This window comes from Acinonyx jubatus, chromosome D4 (assembly GCF_027475565.1).
Source record: "Acinonyx jubatus isolate Ajub_Pintada_27869175 chromosome D4, VMU_Ajub_asm_v1.0, whole genome shotgun sequence".
Taxonomy (NCBI): domain Eukaryota; kingdom Metazoa; phylum Chordata; class Mammalia; order Carnivora; family Felidae; genus Acinonyx; species Acinonyx jubatus.
The window spans coordinates 89557820-89571460 of record NC_069391.1 but is presented as its reverse complement, the minus strand read 5'-3'; the positions used below and the strand labels follow the sequence as shown (position 1 = coordinate 89571460).

Below are 13641 nucleotides of genomic sequence, written 5' to 3'. Positions count from 1 at the left end.
GTGAACTCATTTCACAAAACTGATTTCCCCTGATATGTAAAGAACTTCTGCAAATAAATACAAATGAAACTATTGGATTTTAAATGTAAGAAAAGATAGTCTAATTCATAGTGAGAAGAATGCGACGATCTTAGCTGGTTTGGAAAGACAGAGAAGTTATATCACACACTGGGTTGATGATGCATGGACAAGAGGTGTTGTCTAGCCTTCCTCAAGAGGGGAAGGCTGGAATGGAGTCTAGGGAAAGCAATTAGGAAAAGATGGTCAAGTTCAACATATACACATCCTTTGACTCAACATTTCCCTTTTGAGGAAACCATCCTACGTCTCTAATTGAATATGTGTCACATAATTGAGATTTGAAATTAATGTTAGCAAAAAATTAGAGACACCACCACGGAACTGGCTTAGTAAACAATACTATATCCATACAGTAGAATATTAAGCCAGCCTCAAAATGAGAAGTCTGTTTATTGAATTGATATGGGAGATATTCAGGCCATATTTCTAAGAGAGAATGGGGAGGTACCAAACTGAGTATATTGTGTTCCTGTTTGTGTATAAAAGAAAAAAGAAACTCACAAGAAATGAGAAAGGACTGCTTGGCCGTTCTTGGCACCCAAAGGTTCAGATTTCCAGGATTCATTCTTCTCCCACACCTGACATAATGCCATAAGGACATGGCAAGGAAAAGGCTGGCTTTGTTGGGATGACGTCTTTCTCAATTCTTTGGCGGGTCAGAGAAGGAAAGGGGTCCTGGCTAACACAGTGACATATTCCTGTACTTGGAAGGAGAGTGAGCCATGGAGGCTGACTGACTTAGTGACAATATTCCGGTGCAGATAAAAACTATTAAGACAGGGGCGCCTGGGTGGCGCAGTCGGTTAAGCGTCCGACTTCAGCCAGGTCATGATCTCGCGGTCCGTGAGTTTGAGCTCCGCGTCAGGCTCTGGGCTGATGGCTCAGAGCCTGGAGCCTGTTTCCGATTCTGTGTCTCCCCCGTTCATGCTCTGTCTCTCTCTGTCCCAAAAAAATAAATAAACGTCGAAAAAAAAAAACTATTAAGACACTCTTCAGATATAATGGCAGAGTTTTTAGAAACATAGTGGTTAATCCTTAAATGAAAATGAAAAAAAATAACACTTAGAAAATAATTACTTTGATGAATCAGCAAAGTGGTATGATTTCCCCCTATGGTCAATACACACTGATATGGAGTCAAAGTTGGGAAGGGCATCCTGGACCCTGGAAGGTCTCCCACCTACTGGGCTGGGTCAAGGGACCATTAAATTAAACTTCCCAGCAGAGGGGAGGGAGATTCCAGTTCCAAGCTTTGTTCCCGGTTCCCCGACAGCAAACTTCAGGACGGGGCTGTGGACTCTCAGAGACACGTTTAACTTCGCCAAGTCAGACAACAAATGTACTGAGAACCGTGTGTGCCCCGCCCTGGACCATGGACCAGATGACATTGGCCATGAAACTACCCACACAGAGCTTCTTTCCACCTGACCCTGGGATTTTAGAAAAAGGAAAAATAATAACATGATTAAAAAATGTCTAGTCTCATGACCCGGACGTACTTTCATTATGTTATTCTTAGACCGTCGATCTCTTTCTTAAAAAAAAAAAAAAAAAAAAATTAGCCTTAAAATTATTTTTCCTCTGTGTGAAAAAGGCAAAAATTCAGCTGAGAAGAAGTCCAGATTTCTCGACCTAACATTATACACGTACTGGATTTCAAGTTCTGCTTGGAAGGTGCACATACTTTACAAGAGTCCTCCAGGCTCCCAAAGCAACCTGACCTGCCCAGGTCTATGCAGCGTGTGTGAGCGGAGATCCGACCTGAAGTGCCAGCCGGCAGGTTGCTCTCTTAGAGGCTCACCTGGACGTTCCAGATGGCTGATAAATCACACAGGGGTGGGTTAATTTGAAAGGTTCAATCTTGGCTAATTGCCTGTAAGACTTTCTTTCACAGAGAAATGCTTTCAAAGGGGAAGGGAAGAGTCTAAAATCTGATCCTAAGAGGGAAATCATAACACCAGACATGTTTCTATAGGACTGTCCCTATTGGAGCCCAAACGTTGACCGCTTTTGCAAAATGAATGGTTTTCCTTGCTATTTTTTTCCCAGCTAATGGGTATGAGGATCCCCTTAGAAACGTGTCCTACACAGACCTTGAGAGGCTTGCGTCTCTTATGACGTAGAATGTGGAATGAAGACACGTCAGTGCGCCCTCACCTATACTTGGGGGATTCAGCGTGGCCATGGGGCTGGCTTCCAGAGTCCCTGGCTCCACGGGGAGGGGGCGGCACGCAAAGGTGGGTTGGTGGCATTTTCTTGCCTTTTCTATGCAACTCTTTTAAACACGTACTCTTAAGGGAAGCTTGCAAAGATGGTGGTTAAGTTCCTAGAAGAAATGTGATAGTATTTACACATACCATGGTTGAGTTTTACCAACAAGAACGTTTGCCTGGAGGCGAATTCCTCGGCCCAGTGGACACCAATCCGACTGTTTCCAGGACGCAAGGACGTTGATGCAGTCAGCAGCAAGGGCTGTTATTTCTCTCTGGAATCCTCGACAACCCAAAGAAAGTGAACAGAGCCTGCGTTCAACATCATCAGACCGAGATCCTGCGAACCCAGTGGCATACTCTACCCGGTTCATGACTTCGGGTTTGCAGTGCCTCTTATCCCACGTTGGCTGGATGTAGCAGGGCTGGCTGGCTGGACGGCAAGGAAGACCAAGTGAAATACGCCACGGATGTAAAATCACTTCATTACGTACATCACCTCCTTCTAATTTATTTTCCTGTCACCTGTCCTTGTGGACCAGACGCTCTAAGCTAATGCTATTTCTATGAAAGCTAAGGCTTCATTAGAACACCTCTTTCTGGATGATCAGAATAGGGCTTTCCCCCAAGCACTGAGGCTCACCTCCCCCAGGAAGCCTTGGAGTGGCTATGTCTGCATCTGGAGGTGGCAGTGTTTCCAAACTCCGAGCCCCCATGTAGGACGCAATGACTGCGTGGCTTATCGTGAACGCCCAACGTCTAGTCCAGTTATATAGCACCAAAGAGAGTTCTAACACCCAGTGACTGAGGATAGCGCATAACTCTCTTTCTGCCTCAAATGCTCTTAGGCATTGTTATGTGATTGTGTACAGTATTCTGTCCTTGGCAACCTCGGCCAACATTTCCTTTGTTAATCCTCTCGGCTCCCAGACGTAGCTCTGCGCCCAACACTTGTTCTTACAAACTGTTCCTTCTGGGCTATTTCCCCTATTCTAGTACATAAACCTTTCCACAAGTTGAACATGATTGTTAAGAAAACAATATGCTCGCTCGAGGAGTTATTTAATACAATATTTGATTTTAGCCAAACTCACTGATGAGAAGTACGCTTGAAATCCCCATTATAAATAATGATTATCTAAGTTGGTGAGATTGTGTTCCTGTAATTACTAAATGGAAGGTGCTTATCATAGACTAGAAAATAGTCTTGCTCAGGAAGAGGGAAACCAAATTACATTACGGTGAATGCTCCCAGAGTGCTGGGGACGGTTCCAGCTACATCATTTCCTGTTCTGAGTAAGTATTGTCTGGACCAGGGTGCAGCTGGAAGGTGGCCCAAGCCCAAAGACAGATGACCATAGTGTAATTTCCACGACATACAAAACCTGGTAAAACAAAACAAAACAAAACAAAACGGACACAACAAACCAGTAGAAGCATAAATAAAGTAGGTTCACAGACATTGAAAACAAAGACTTAAAAATGCTGAATCAACACACGGATAAAGACTTGACCATACTCATGGTCAATGAAACACAAATGAAATCCATCATGAGACATCATCTTTCATTTACAAATTTGGCCAAGATTTAAAGGTACGCTAACTCTTAGGGCTGATGGAGTTTAAGTGAAACGTGTGATCTGTGGTGGGTGGAAAATAACACAACCATTACGTAGCACAATTTGACAGCATGCATACAACTCGACGTGGACGTACTTGGGTTCAGCAGTTCCATTTATAATCGTGTGACTCACTCAACGCCAGTGTGCAAGATTGCGTACCCACTGTTCACAGGAATAAAATAATGGAAACAAACTACGACTGTATCGCTAAAGGGTTTTTAAATTTGTGATGGGGAGCATCCCCTATAGAACCTGCTCTCAGTCCCACTGCAAAACACATCAGGGGCCCGGCCACTGCCGGTCCCCTCTACCACCATCTCGATACCCAAGTCTGGTCCACAGGACGGCTCGCCCAGTTGGCCTTCCTGGTTCTACTTTTGTGAACTTGAACTATATCACCTGACCCCAAAACAACAATCCACACTTACTGGGATGCAAAAGTGTAGGTTCACTGCGGAGTGTCAGTTCTAGACCTTCTTCTACAAAGCTTCTACCTTCTTCCCTCCTGTCTCTTCCCTTCTTGGGATCTTAAAGGGCACACAAGGAGTCTGTTACACAAAACATGTACAATATTAATTCCGCACTGAGTTGTTTTTTATGCTATTTTTAAAGAGGGTGAAGTCAGTTGTATGCTGCCATGGATACTTCTATAGGAAAAAATAAGACTGTAAACCATGAGTGTGACTTGAGTCCTATTTTTGGAAAAACTTACCTTAAAGTCCAAGTCCTGAAACATGGAGCTGGGGTCAGGGAGAAGGACATCCGCTCCCGTTGGTTTCCTGGGGTTGGTTTGGGACTTTTCTGGTTGTGTAAAGATGGGCATCCGTCGCAGGTGAGGCCAGATGGGAGAAGCAGCCCCAGCTGGGGTTGCTGTGGTCCCAGAGCAGCCATGAACTCTGGTCTGCCTTGCTGGGCCCACCGGTTCATTCTCCGGCACAGTTGTGTGTCATGTGCACAGAGCGTGTTCTGTTGGTGATGGAGTTGGGTGCAGAGGGGCCCGGTGCAGGGACACTCCCAGGAATATGGCCGCTCCCGTGTGGAGACCCTAAGCCACAGATAACTTCTCTGATTATCTATACACGCAAGAAGGATCTGGCATCTCTTCTGTGTGTGTATTTTTTGACTTATTTTATTTTGACTTAGTGAACTCAGCTATTATTTAACATAAAACAGTTGGGGGTTGTAAAAGTATATGGTGTGCTCATCTTCCATGAACCAAATGCTACTAAAAAAATAAACTTCCGTTTTCTCATGTGCGTAAAAGCAATCTGGCTCCAGGCCTCTCCTCCATCTGTCCTGCTCTCATCCGCCATCCACCCTGCACTTTGTACAGCGGTCACGTGGGCCTCGTGGGTCACTCCCTGCCAGCCCTACCACGCCACATGCAGAGTGCCTCGTGCTCTTCACGTTTGGACACCGAGAAAGACCCAGCCCACCCTGCTTCGTGGATCCCCCCTCACTACCTTTGGCAGAAAGGAGCTCTCCTTGTATGGTCTTATCCAAATGGACTTTATGTCAACCAACAGGCCTGCTGCTTGCAATATGGGATGTGTGTTCTCTGTGCTCTTCGAGAGTCTGGAGAAATGTATTTTGTTCAACATATTCACCGTGCACGGCACCTAACCCAATGCCTGGCACGTAGCTCTTGTGGCACGAGGGTGTTGGGGACACGGACCCGACAGTGTCAGGAGGACCTTTATCAATACATCATCTAGACACATGAGAACATGGATGTGGATGACAGCTGGTGGCCGGAGGAGTCCTCACCTTGGCAACTCTGGGTAGACTTCCAAGTCCTAAAAGGAATCTCCTTTATTTTACCCAATAGCCAGAAACCAAACGGACATCCCTGTGGGACTGCTGAGACCTGTGCAGCACAAGGTCAACAGCCAATTGGATATCAAGCCAAGAGTGGCACCTAAGCATGGCTCAGGTGTTTGCAGACTCAAGGGTGGCTGGAGACTGCCTCTCCTGCAGGCCCCTGGAGGGTCTGCTTGGGGCAGGTCAGGATAGAATCCTGGGAATTTGCACGCGAATGAGTTTCTTGGTTGATTCTGCCGCCAGTCAAAGCTGAAACACATCCTGAGAGACTCGGCAACTCTTGGTGGCCTTGAAGACCGCTGTTCTTTGCACTTGGGAGGTCTGCTGCCCGGCTTGGGGCCTCTGCCCGGGACCAGCTCAGCTCTCTGCGGTGAGCGATCACAGGCGGCCTCCGTGAGCGTCCCTCTCACCCCAAGTAAGAGGGCTCAGCCTCCCCCGGCCCAAAGGCCACCTACAGGCCATCGGCACACAGGTCATCCGGGAGAGAAGGGGCTGAACCATGTCTGTCTTTTCCCTCTGTTTTCCGCCTCCTGGCAAGTAGGCCCTGCCTCCCGAGTCCTGAAATAACTCCTGACTTAGTCATGTTGAGACCTGGTCTGCTTCTGTATCTAGATCCACGGTGTCCTCCAGTCCTAACACGCCTCCCCAGACACCCAGAAATAGGACTCATAGACTTGCCCTCAGAACCAGCCCCCGCCTGCCCCACGTAGTCGCAGCCTCCAACAGCGCAAGTGGCTGGTGAGCCTCAGTCAACAGCCCCCTCCAGCCTCGCAGCCACCGCACAGGCCTGCTTTGCACTTGGATTGTCACGACCGTGTTCCTGGAACTTGGGGGTAGCAAAAGAGATATGCAAACAAACCGGAATGGAATGGCACTCGCTCAACCTCTGGGGAAATCCGCACTACATAAATGACCAAGGTATTGTCCCAACAAGGGGGAGACACTGGCCACGGTCTGGTGGGACGCTCCTTAGCGGAAACTGAGTTGGCAGAAAGACCTAAAAGCAAATGCATGCCCCCCTGCCCCGGCCTCCCGGGGACAAAGTGCTATAACCAGACATCCGCAGAGAGGCTCTGAGAAATGTCTGCGTTACTCAGCGTTTGGTTTCATCTAATGAACAGGAAAAGAGTAGCAGGATTCCAAGGGGAAGACGGGCAGGGAGAGGAGTAGTTTTGTTGATACTTATCTATTTGTTTTTCCGGTAGAACGAACTGTGTTTTGTTTCTCTTTCAGTACCTGTATACTTTTCCTCAAAGTGTAAAATAACACGGCTGTGCCGCAGGCAGCGTAGACACGGGGGTGCCCCGGAGCTCAGCGCATCCGCAGCCATCCCAGGAAGCTCCTTGGGAACCACCCAGCGAGCCCCTTCTTGTGTCACCTGCCGGTTAAACGAGCCAAGAGGCGCACGCGGCAAAGGAGTTGGTGTATGATGGCGAGCCACGTTCGTTAACCAAGGCTCACCCGGAGATAGACCAACATCCAGTCTATTCAACTTACGTTATCCATAAAATAGCGCATTCCCACAATCCGGGATTGGCCATGCAAATCCACCTCCAGACCAATCTCTCCCGTGCCCTCTGAACAGTTGAACGGATTTCAGTGGCCCACACCAGACAGGAAATAGCTACGGTTTCCTGTTTGGCTCAGAGTGCACCTCCTCTAAACATGGTAGGGCCAACATCTGCTTCCTCCTGTTTCCAGGCACCTGCCTCGATCCTTTTATTAAAATGCTTTCATGTCTAACTAATTCTCCTCTGTTTACTGTTCCCTTTCTTCTATTGCGACTGGCGGGCATGCAGATGTGCCATCTAGTGCCACCTGCCAGGTGATCGCGACGCACGATTCGTAAAGGGATGCTTGATCACGTCCAAGGGCTAATTGGCAGGGACAGCTGCTGGAAATCACAGGAGAAGGGAATCATTGATTGTGCTGTAATCTTACTGGAATTGGAGGCAGGAGCTTTAAATCGCCCAGAAATGGAGGAGCTGTCTTTTGTGGGACACCTCTGGGCTCGTACGAGCTCCACTCTGTGCGGACGTGCAGATGCTGAAGTAGGAGTGCGGCTGGAGGGAGGCCCTCGCCATCTCTTTATCAAAGCTGATTTACATGATACAAATTGTCCTACACTTTTGGTTCATCTTCTACTATTATCTAGAGGGCCCAGTACAGAAATGCTACATCCGTGTTCCACGGAAACTCACTTCATTGTTAATCATTTCATTTTGATTTTGTGACAACACCGGCAAAAGTTGTGTGTTTACGCTCTTGGTGAGTAAAGCAGAATGAGTATGGATAGAAAGCTTTTTATGATAAATTATGTGGAATAATTTTTTTAAAAAGCATTTTAAAAGGGAAATGTTTGTTTACATAAGAAAGAGGAGTTAGTTAATTCAAAGGCTCCCTTCCTTTGACTCCCTTTGGCCCAAGACACCCCCCAACTCAAGCGCCCTCTTTTGAGGGGCGCCTGGGTGGCTCAGTCGGTTTGGCTTCTGACTTTAGCTCGGGTCATGATCTCACGAATTGTGAGTTCAGGCCCCACACCGGGCTCTGTGCTGATAGCTCAGAGCAGATCCTGCTTCAGAATCTGTGTCTCCCTCTTTCCCTGCCCCTCCCCACTCTCTCTCTCTCAAAACAAACATTAAATTTTTTTTCGAATACAGAATATTCTCTATTTATGAAAGTAACGAGCTATAAAGCATTCCTGTTGATCTGTTATGCCCTCAAAGAATTTTAGGAGTGTGCTGTGAGGACGGAATAATCAGACAGTGGAGTTCTGGTAAAAAGAGCTCCTCTTTTTTTTTTTTTTTTTTTTTTTAAGAGACGTGTGTTTTTTTGTTAGGAGCTTAGAATTTAAACTACTACGGATTATCAGCTGCTTCTACATTTACAAGCTGAAATGCACACACACTGAACATCTGTGAATAATTCGGTACTGCTATAAACCTGCAAAAAAACCCAAGTGTTGTCTCGTTACATCAATTTCGGATATTTGCTGTAATCAATGTTTTTATTAACTTCTCATGCTTAAAAGTCATTGATTTCTCTTGAAGGAGTTTCGGGCATCATTAAAACTAGGGAGAGTTCATTTTACAAAGTAAATTTGCAAAGAGCCCTGTGTAGAACGCCCAAAGCCAGTTCAGGGCGTTCAGTTCAGATTTTGTCACCTTTGGTGTGTTTACCCGTGTTCTCTTGTTTCAGAAGGAGGAAAACTTCCCATTGGTTCCCTGTACCTCGTGCTCACCAAACAGGAAGTTTCACTTCCTAATTCCAGCCTACCCATGGGGGTTGGGGTGCGGAAAGAGCGTTTTCATTATTACGACTTCACAAGTTACATTTGCTAATTCATTTAACAGCTACGTTGGCATACAACCGGCACACAATAAAGTGTGCATATTTGAAGAGTATAATTTGATTAGCTTTGACATATGTATGCGCCTGTGAAAACAGTAGCACGATCCAAATAATGAAGATATCGGTCATGAAAAGTTCCCTGCTGCTTCTTCCTAATCCCTCCATCCTGTGACCCACCCCCCCCCCCCCAGCCCCGGGGGCCACCAATCGCCTGTTTTGTCACTACACCTCATTGTGCATTCACTGAGATTTTATGCACACAGAGCCACGTGCTGTGTATTATTGTTTTGCCTGACTGCCTTCTGTCTGCATATTTGAGATTCATTTATGTTGATCGGGAATGTTAGCCCTCTAACTTTGTTCTTTTTCAAAATTGTTCTGGTGATTCTCTGCCTTTTCCCTTTTTATGGATTTTAGAACCAAGTGGTCAATTTCTATGGAAAGCTCACTAGGGGTAGGGATTGTGTTGCATATAGGGTTACAATTAGAGGAATGAGCATGTGAACAATACTGGCTCTTTTTGTCTGTGGACATGTGTATCTCCCATTCATTCGTGTCATCTTCTTTTTAATATTTATTTATTTATTGAGAGAGAGAGAGAGAGAGTGAGAGAGAGAGAGAGAATGAGTGGGGGAGAGGCAGAGAGAGATAGAATCCCAAGCAGGTTCCCTGCTGTCAGTGCAGGGCTTGACCTCGTGAAGTGTGTGATCATGAGCTGAGCCAAAATCAAGAGTCCGATGCTTAACTGACTGAGCTGCCCAGGCACCTGGCATTTTACTTTTTTATGCTGCTCTAAGTGGTATTGCCTTTTTTTAAAAATTCAGTTTCCATTTGTTATAGTTACAGAGATGACATTTTTTCTGTATATTGATCCGGTATCCTACAACCTTGCTAAAGAAAATTGTCAGTTCGAGAAGCTTCACTGTTGATTCCATCAGGTTTTCTACGTGGACGTCAATGATCACACCATCCTTATTTGTAATAACTAAAAGTTGAAGTAATCCAGACATCTTTCAGTGGGGGAGAGGTGAACCTGTGACACATGCATGTCATGGGATATTAGACAGCAATCAGAAGGGAGGAACCATTGACAGAAGCAACACCCTGGGTGAATCCCCCCAGTGAATTATACTGAGCGGAAAAAGCCAATCCCAAAAGGCTACGTACTGTGTGATTCCGAAATGAGAAAATATATAACGTTCTGAAATGAAAAAGATACAGAAATGGAGAACAGATTAGTGTCTGCCAAAGATTGAGAGGGTGGGGGGTGAGGGGGTAAGAGGCAAGTGGATGTGAATGGAAAAATGCAACGCAGAGAATCCCGGTGGGGATTCTCTGTATGTTGACTGTATCAGTGCCAGTAATCTGGTTTGGTATTATTGAACTATAGTTTTGGAAGATTTTGCCATAATTTGCTGTATAAACGGTGTTTATTTCTGGACTCTCTTCTGTTCTGTTCGTCTCTAGGTCTTTCTTTATGCCATGATTTATCACTATTCTGATTATTACAATTTGGTAGTATGTTCAGAAATCAAGAACCGTGAGGCTTCCCACTTGGCTCTTCTTTTCCAAGACTATTTGGCTATTCAGGATCCTTTGCGAGTCTTTATACATTGTAGGATGTTTGTTTTTATCTCAACTTTGCTGAATCTGTTTGTTAGCCCTTACAGATATTTTAGTAAACTTCAAAGTTCTCCATAGATGAGACAGTGTCATCGCTGAACAGAGATAATTTGGCTTTTTAATTTTCAATCTGGATGCTTTTTATTTCTTTTTCTTGACTAATTGCTGTGGCTAGGTCTTCCAATACTGTCTTGAATAGAAGTGGTAAGAGGGAGTATCCTTGACTTATACCCGATCTTAGAGGAAAAGCTCTCAGGCTTTCACCACTAGAGCAAGATGTTAGCTGTGAGCTTTTTTATTTCATATATGGCTTTTTTATTTTAACGTCGTGATTATTTTTTTCTATCCTAGCTTTGAGTGTTTTTTTTTTTTGATGAAAGAATGTTGAGATTTTTTCCAGTGCTTTTTCCCGCATCAGTTGAGATGATCCTATAGTTTTTTTTATAATGTTTATTTATTTTTGAGAGAGAGAAAGACAGAGCGTGAGCAGGGAGGGGCAGAGAGAGAGGGAGACAGAATCCGAATTATATATGCATAGATAATTCCCTGTTCTCAAAATCCTATAATCTCTTACTCCACCTGGTGTCTATCTTTGGTACTGCAGTTTCTCTGGTTCAGCTCGGGGCTACCTTCATTCTCCAAGGACCCCAACCTGGCATCTCAATGATACCTCTGCTCCCTTCAGCACAGCAAGTCCAGCGAGGTGGCAACCAGTTCCTGTGTCAGGGCCCAAATATCCCAAACACTGATGGGTATTCCATTGTATTTTCATCCTGAGAGAAAGCCGGGTGTTGAGAGCTTTCTCCCAACTGCACTTCGTTATTCTGGAAAGTAGAAGAGACCGGGGTGGGCAAAGGAACGGACGTTCTCACTTACTTCTTTGCTATGTGTTCACCTGGAGCACTTTCACCGCTTGTGCGGTGTCTGAAGCTCTCACAAACATCATGTCGTCCCTACGTTGGTTTCAAGTTACTTTCGTAACAGGACGATGAGGGCCTGGGACTTGCTGTTCTGCCGTCTTGATGATGTCAACCTACACTGTTGTATTTTTTGAATGTTTGTATCACTTTGTATTTATTCTGATCACTCACAATGAGACTCAATTTGCTATCTTATTTTATAAATTCTGATAGGTTTGTTTTTTCTTTTTTAAATTGCACTGCATAGATTTCATTTTCTACACTTAGGAAAGCTATATATTCTATTTGTATTTTTCTGATAGTGTCTCTAACTTAGATGCATTTTTCCCCCAGTAACTTCAAAAGCTTATAAATATCTAGAGTTTCACCCTGAATGAAAAGATTACTTCATTATGCTCATACCTCTTTCTTCTCCCTACTACTCACCAGACTACTATTATGCTATTTTTTAAAATTTTAGTTCTGGGTGTATTTTTTATTTTAAGGTGACCATCCTGTTTAGAAGTCCTCTACAAACTTGTTTGATTATAAACACCTATCAATTAAAAACTCACAGTCATTAATTTATAAAATATATATTAATGCTTCTTATACATACAATACCTAGAAATAAACCGTTCACAAAATAGTAGAAATAAAAATCAGGTTATAGCTATAGATGATGAAATGTTTTTCTTTCTAAATTCAGAGGTTTCTTGGGCCGCCTGGGTGGCTCAGTCGGTTAAGGAACTGACTTTGGCTCAGGTCATGATCTCGCGGTTCGTGAGTTCGAGCCCCGCATCGGGCTCTGGGCTGACAGCTCAGAGCCTGGAGCCTGCTTCGGATTCGGTGTCTCCCTCTTTCTTTGGCCCTTCCCCTCCCCCTCTTCTCAAAAAATAAATAAACATTACACATTTTTTTTAATTCAATGGTTTCTTTCCTGCCACCCCAAGATGTACAGGGTCCATTTCAGCAAACTTCCCCAGGTTATTCACGGATCACTTTCTTAATTATATGATTCATATCTCATTGCTTCTTTAAAAATGTATGCATCAGTTTCCTGGAATATTTGGTTTTTAAAAAATGTTTATTTATTTATTTTTGAAAGCGAGTGAGCACAAGTAGGGTTGGGGCAGAGAGAGAGGGAGACACAGAATCCGAAGCAGGCTCCAGGCACTGAGCTGTCAGCACAGAGCCCAAAGGCTGGGCTCGAACCCACGAACCCTGAGATCAGGACCTGAGCCGAATTCGGACCCTTACCTGACTGAGCCGCCCAGGCGCTCCTTTTAAGAAGGTTTTCAATGACAGTTTCAACTGTAGGTTCCCACAACTTTTAGTCTGCATGACTGAAAATGTTTTATTCTACGTCCAAATTTAGCCGGTAGCTTCACTAGATAATAAACTATGTGTTTCAGGTTCTTTTATTTAGAAAGAAATGGACTCTGTTTGCTTTTTGCATGTCATATTGCTGCTGAGAAGTTTGATGTCAACCTGAATTTTTATTTTCTTTTTTCTTTTTCCGTGTCTCAAGAAGCTTTCTGAACAGGATATTTCTCAGTGAAAAAGTCATGCATTGGGGACAAGTCTGACGTCAGGCGTTCCTTTCACGGATCGTGCCTTTGGTATTGGATCTCAGGCACTCTTTGACTTGTTCTAGATCCTGAAGGTTTTCCTCCATATTTTCTCTAAAATTTTATAGCTTCATATTTTATATTTCAATCCGTGGTCCATTTGCAGGGTTTTTTTTTTTTTTGTTATTTTGTGGTCTTGTTTTGTTTTGTTTTGTTTTTGTATAAAATGTGAGAATAAAGTTGAGTTTCTTTTTTCTTTCTTTCTTTTCTTTTCTTTTTTTTTTTTTTTTTTTTTTTGCCTATATGATGTCTAAGTACTGCAGCACCATTTGCTGAAAGGTTCTTTCCCCCAAATTGTTTTTGCACCATTTTCAAAACTCATGTAGCGAGGCACCCGGGTGGCTCGGTCATTTAAGCGTCTGACTTTGGCTCAGGTCACGATCCCTCGGTTCATGGGTTTGA

At 44.4% G+C, this 13641-nt stretch overlaps 1 long non-coding RNA gene across 1 annotated transcript; it reads left to right on the top strand.

Annotated features, from left to right (window-relative positions):
* The first annotated feature begins 7434 nt into the window (after positions 1–7434).
* LOC113594193 (uncharacterized) lies at positions 7435–13433 on the top strand. The gene is made up of 2 exons (XR_003414520.2): positions 7435–8007; positions 13143–13433. It is a non-coding gene; the product is annotated as an uncharacterized LOC113594193 (long non-coding RNA).
* The last annotated feature ends 208 nt before the right edge of the window (positions 13434–13641 follow it).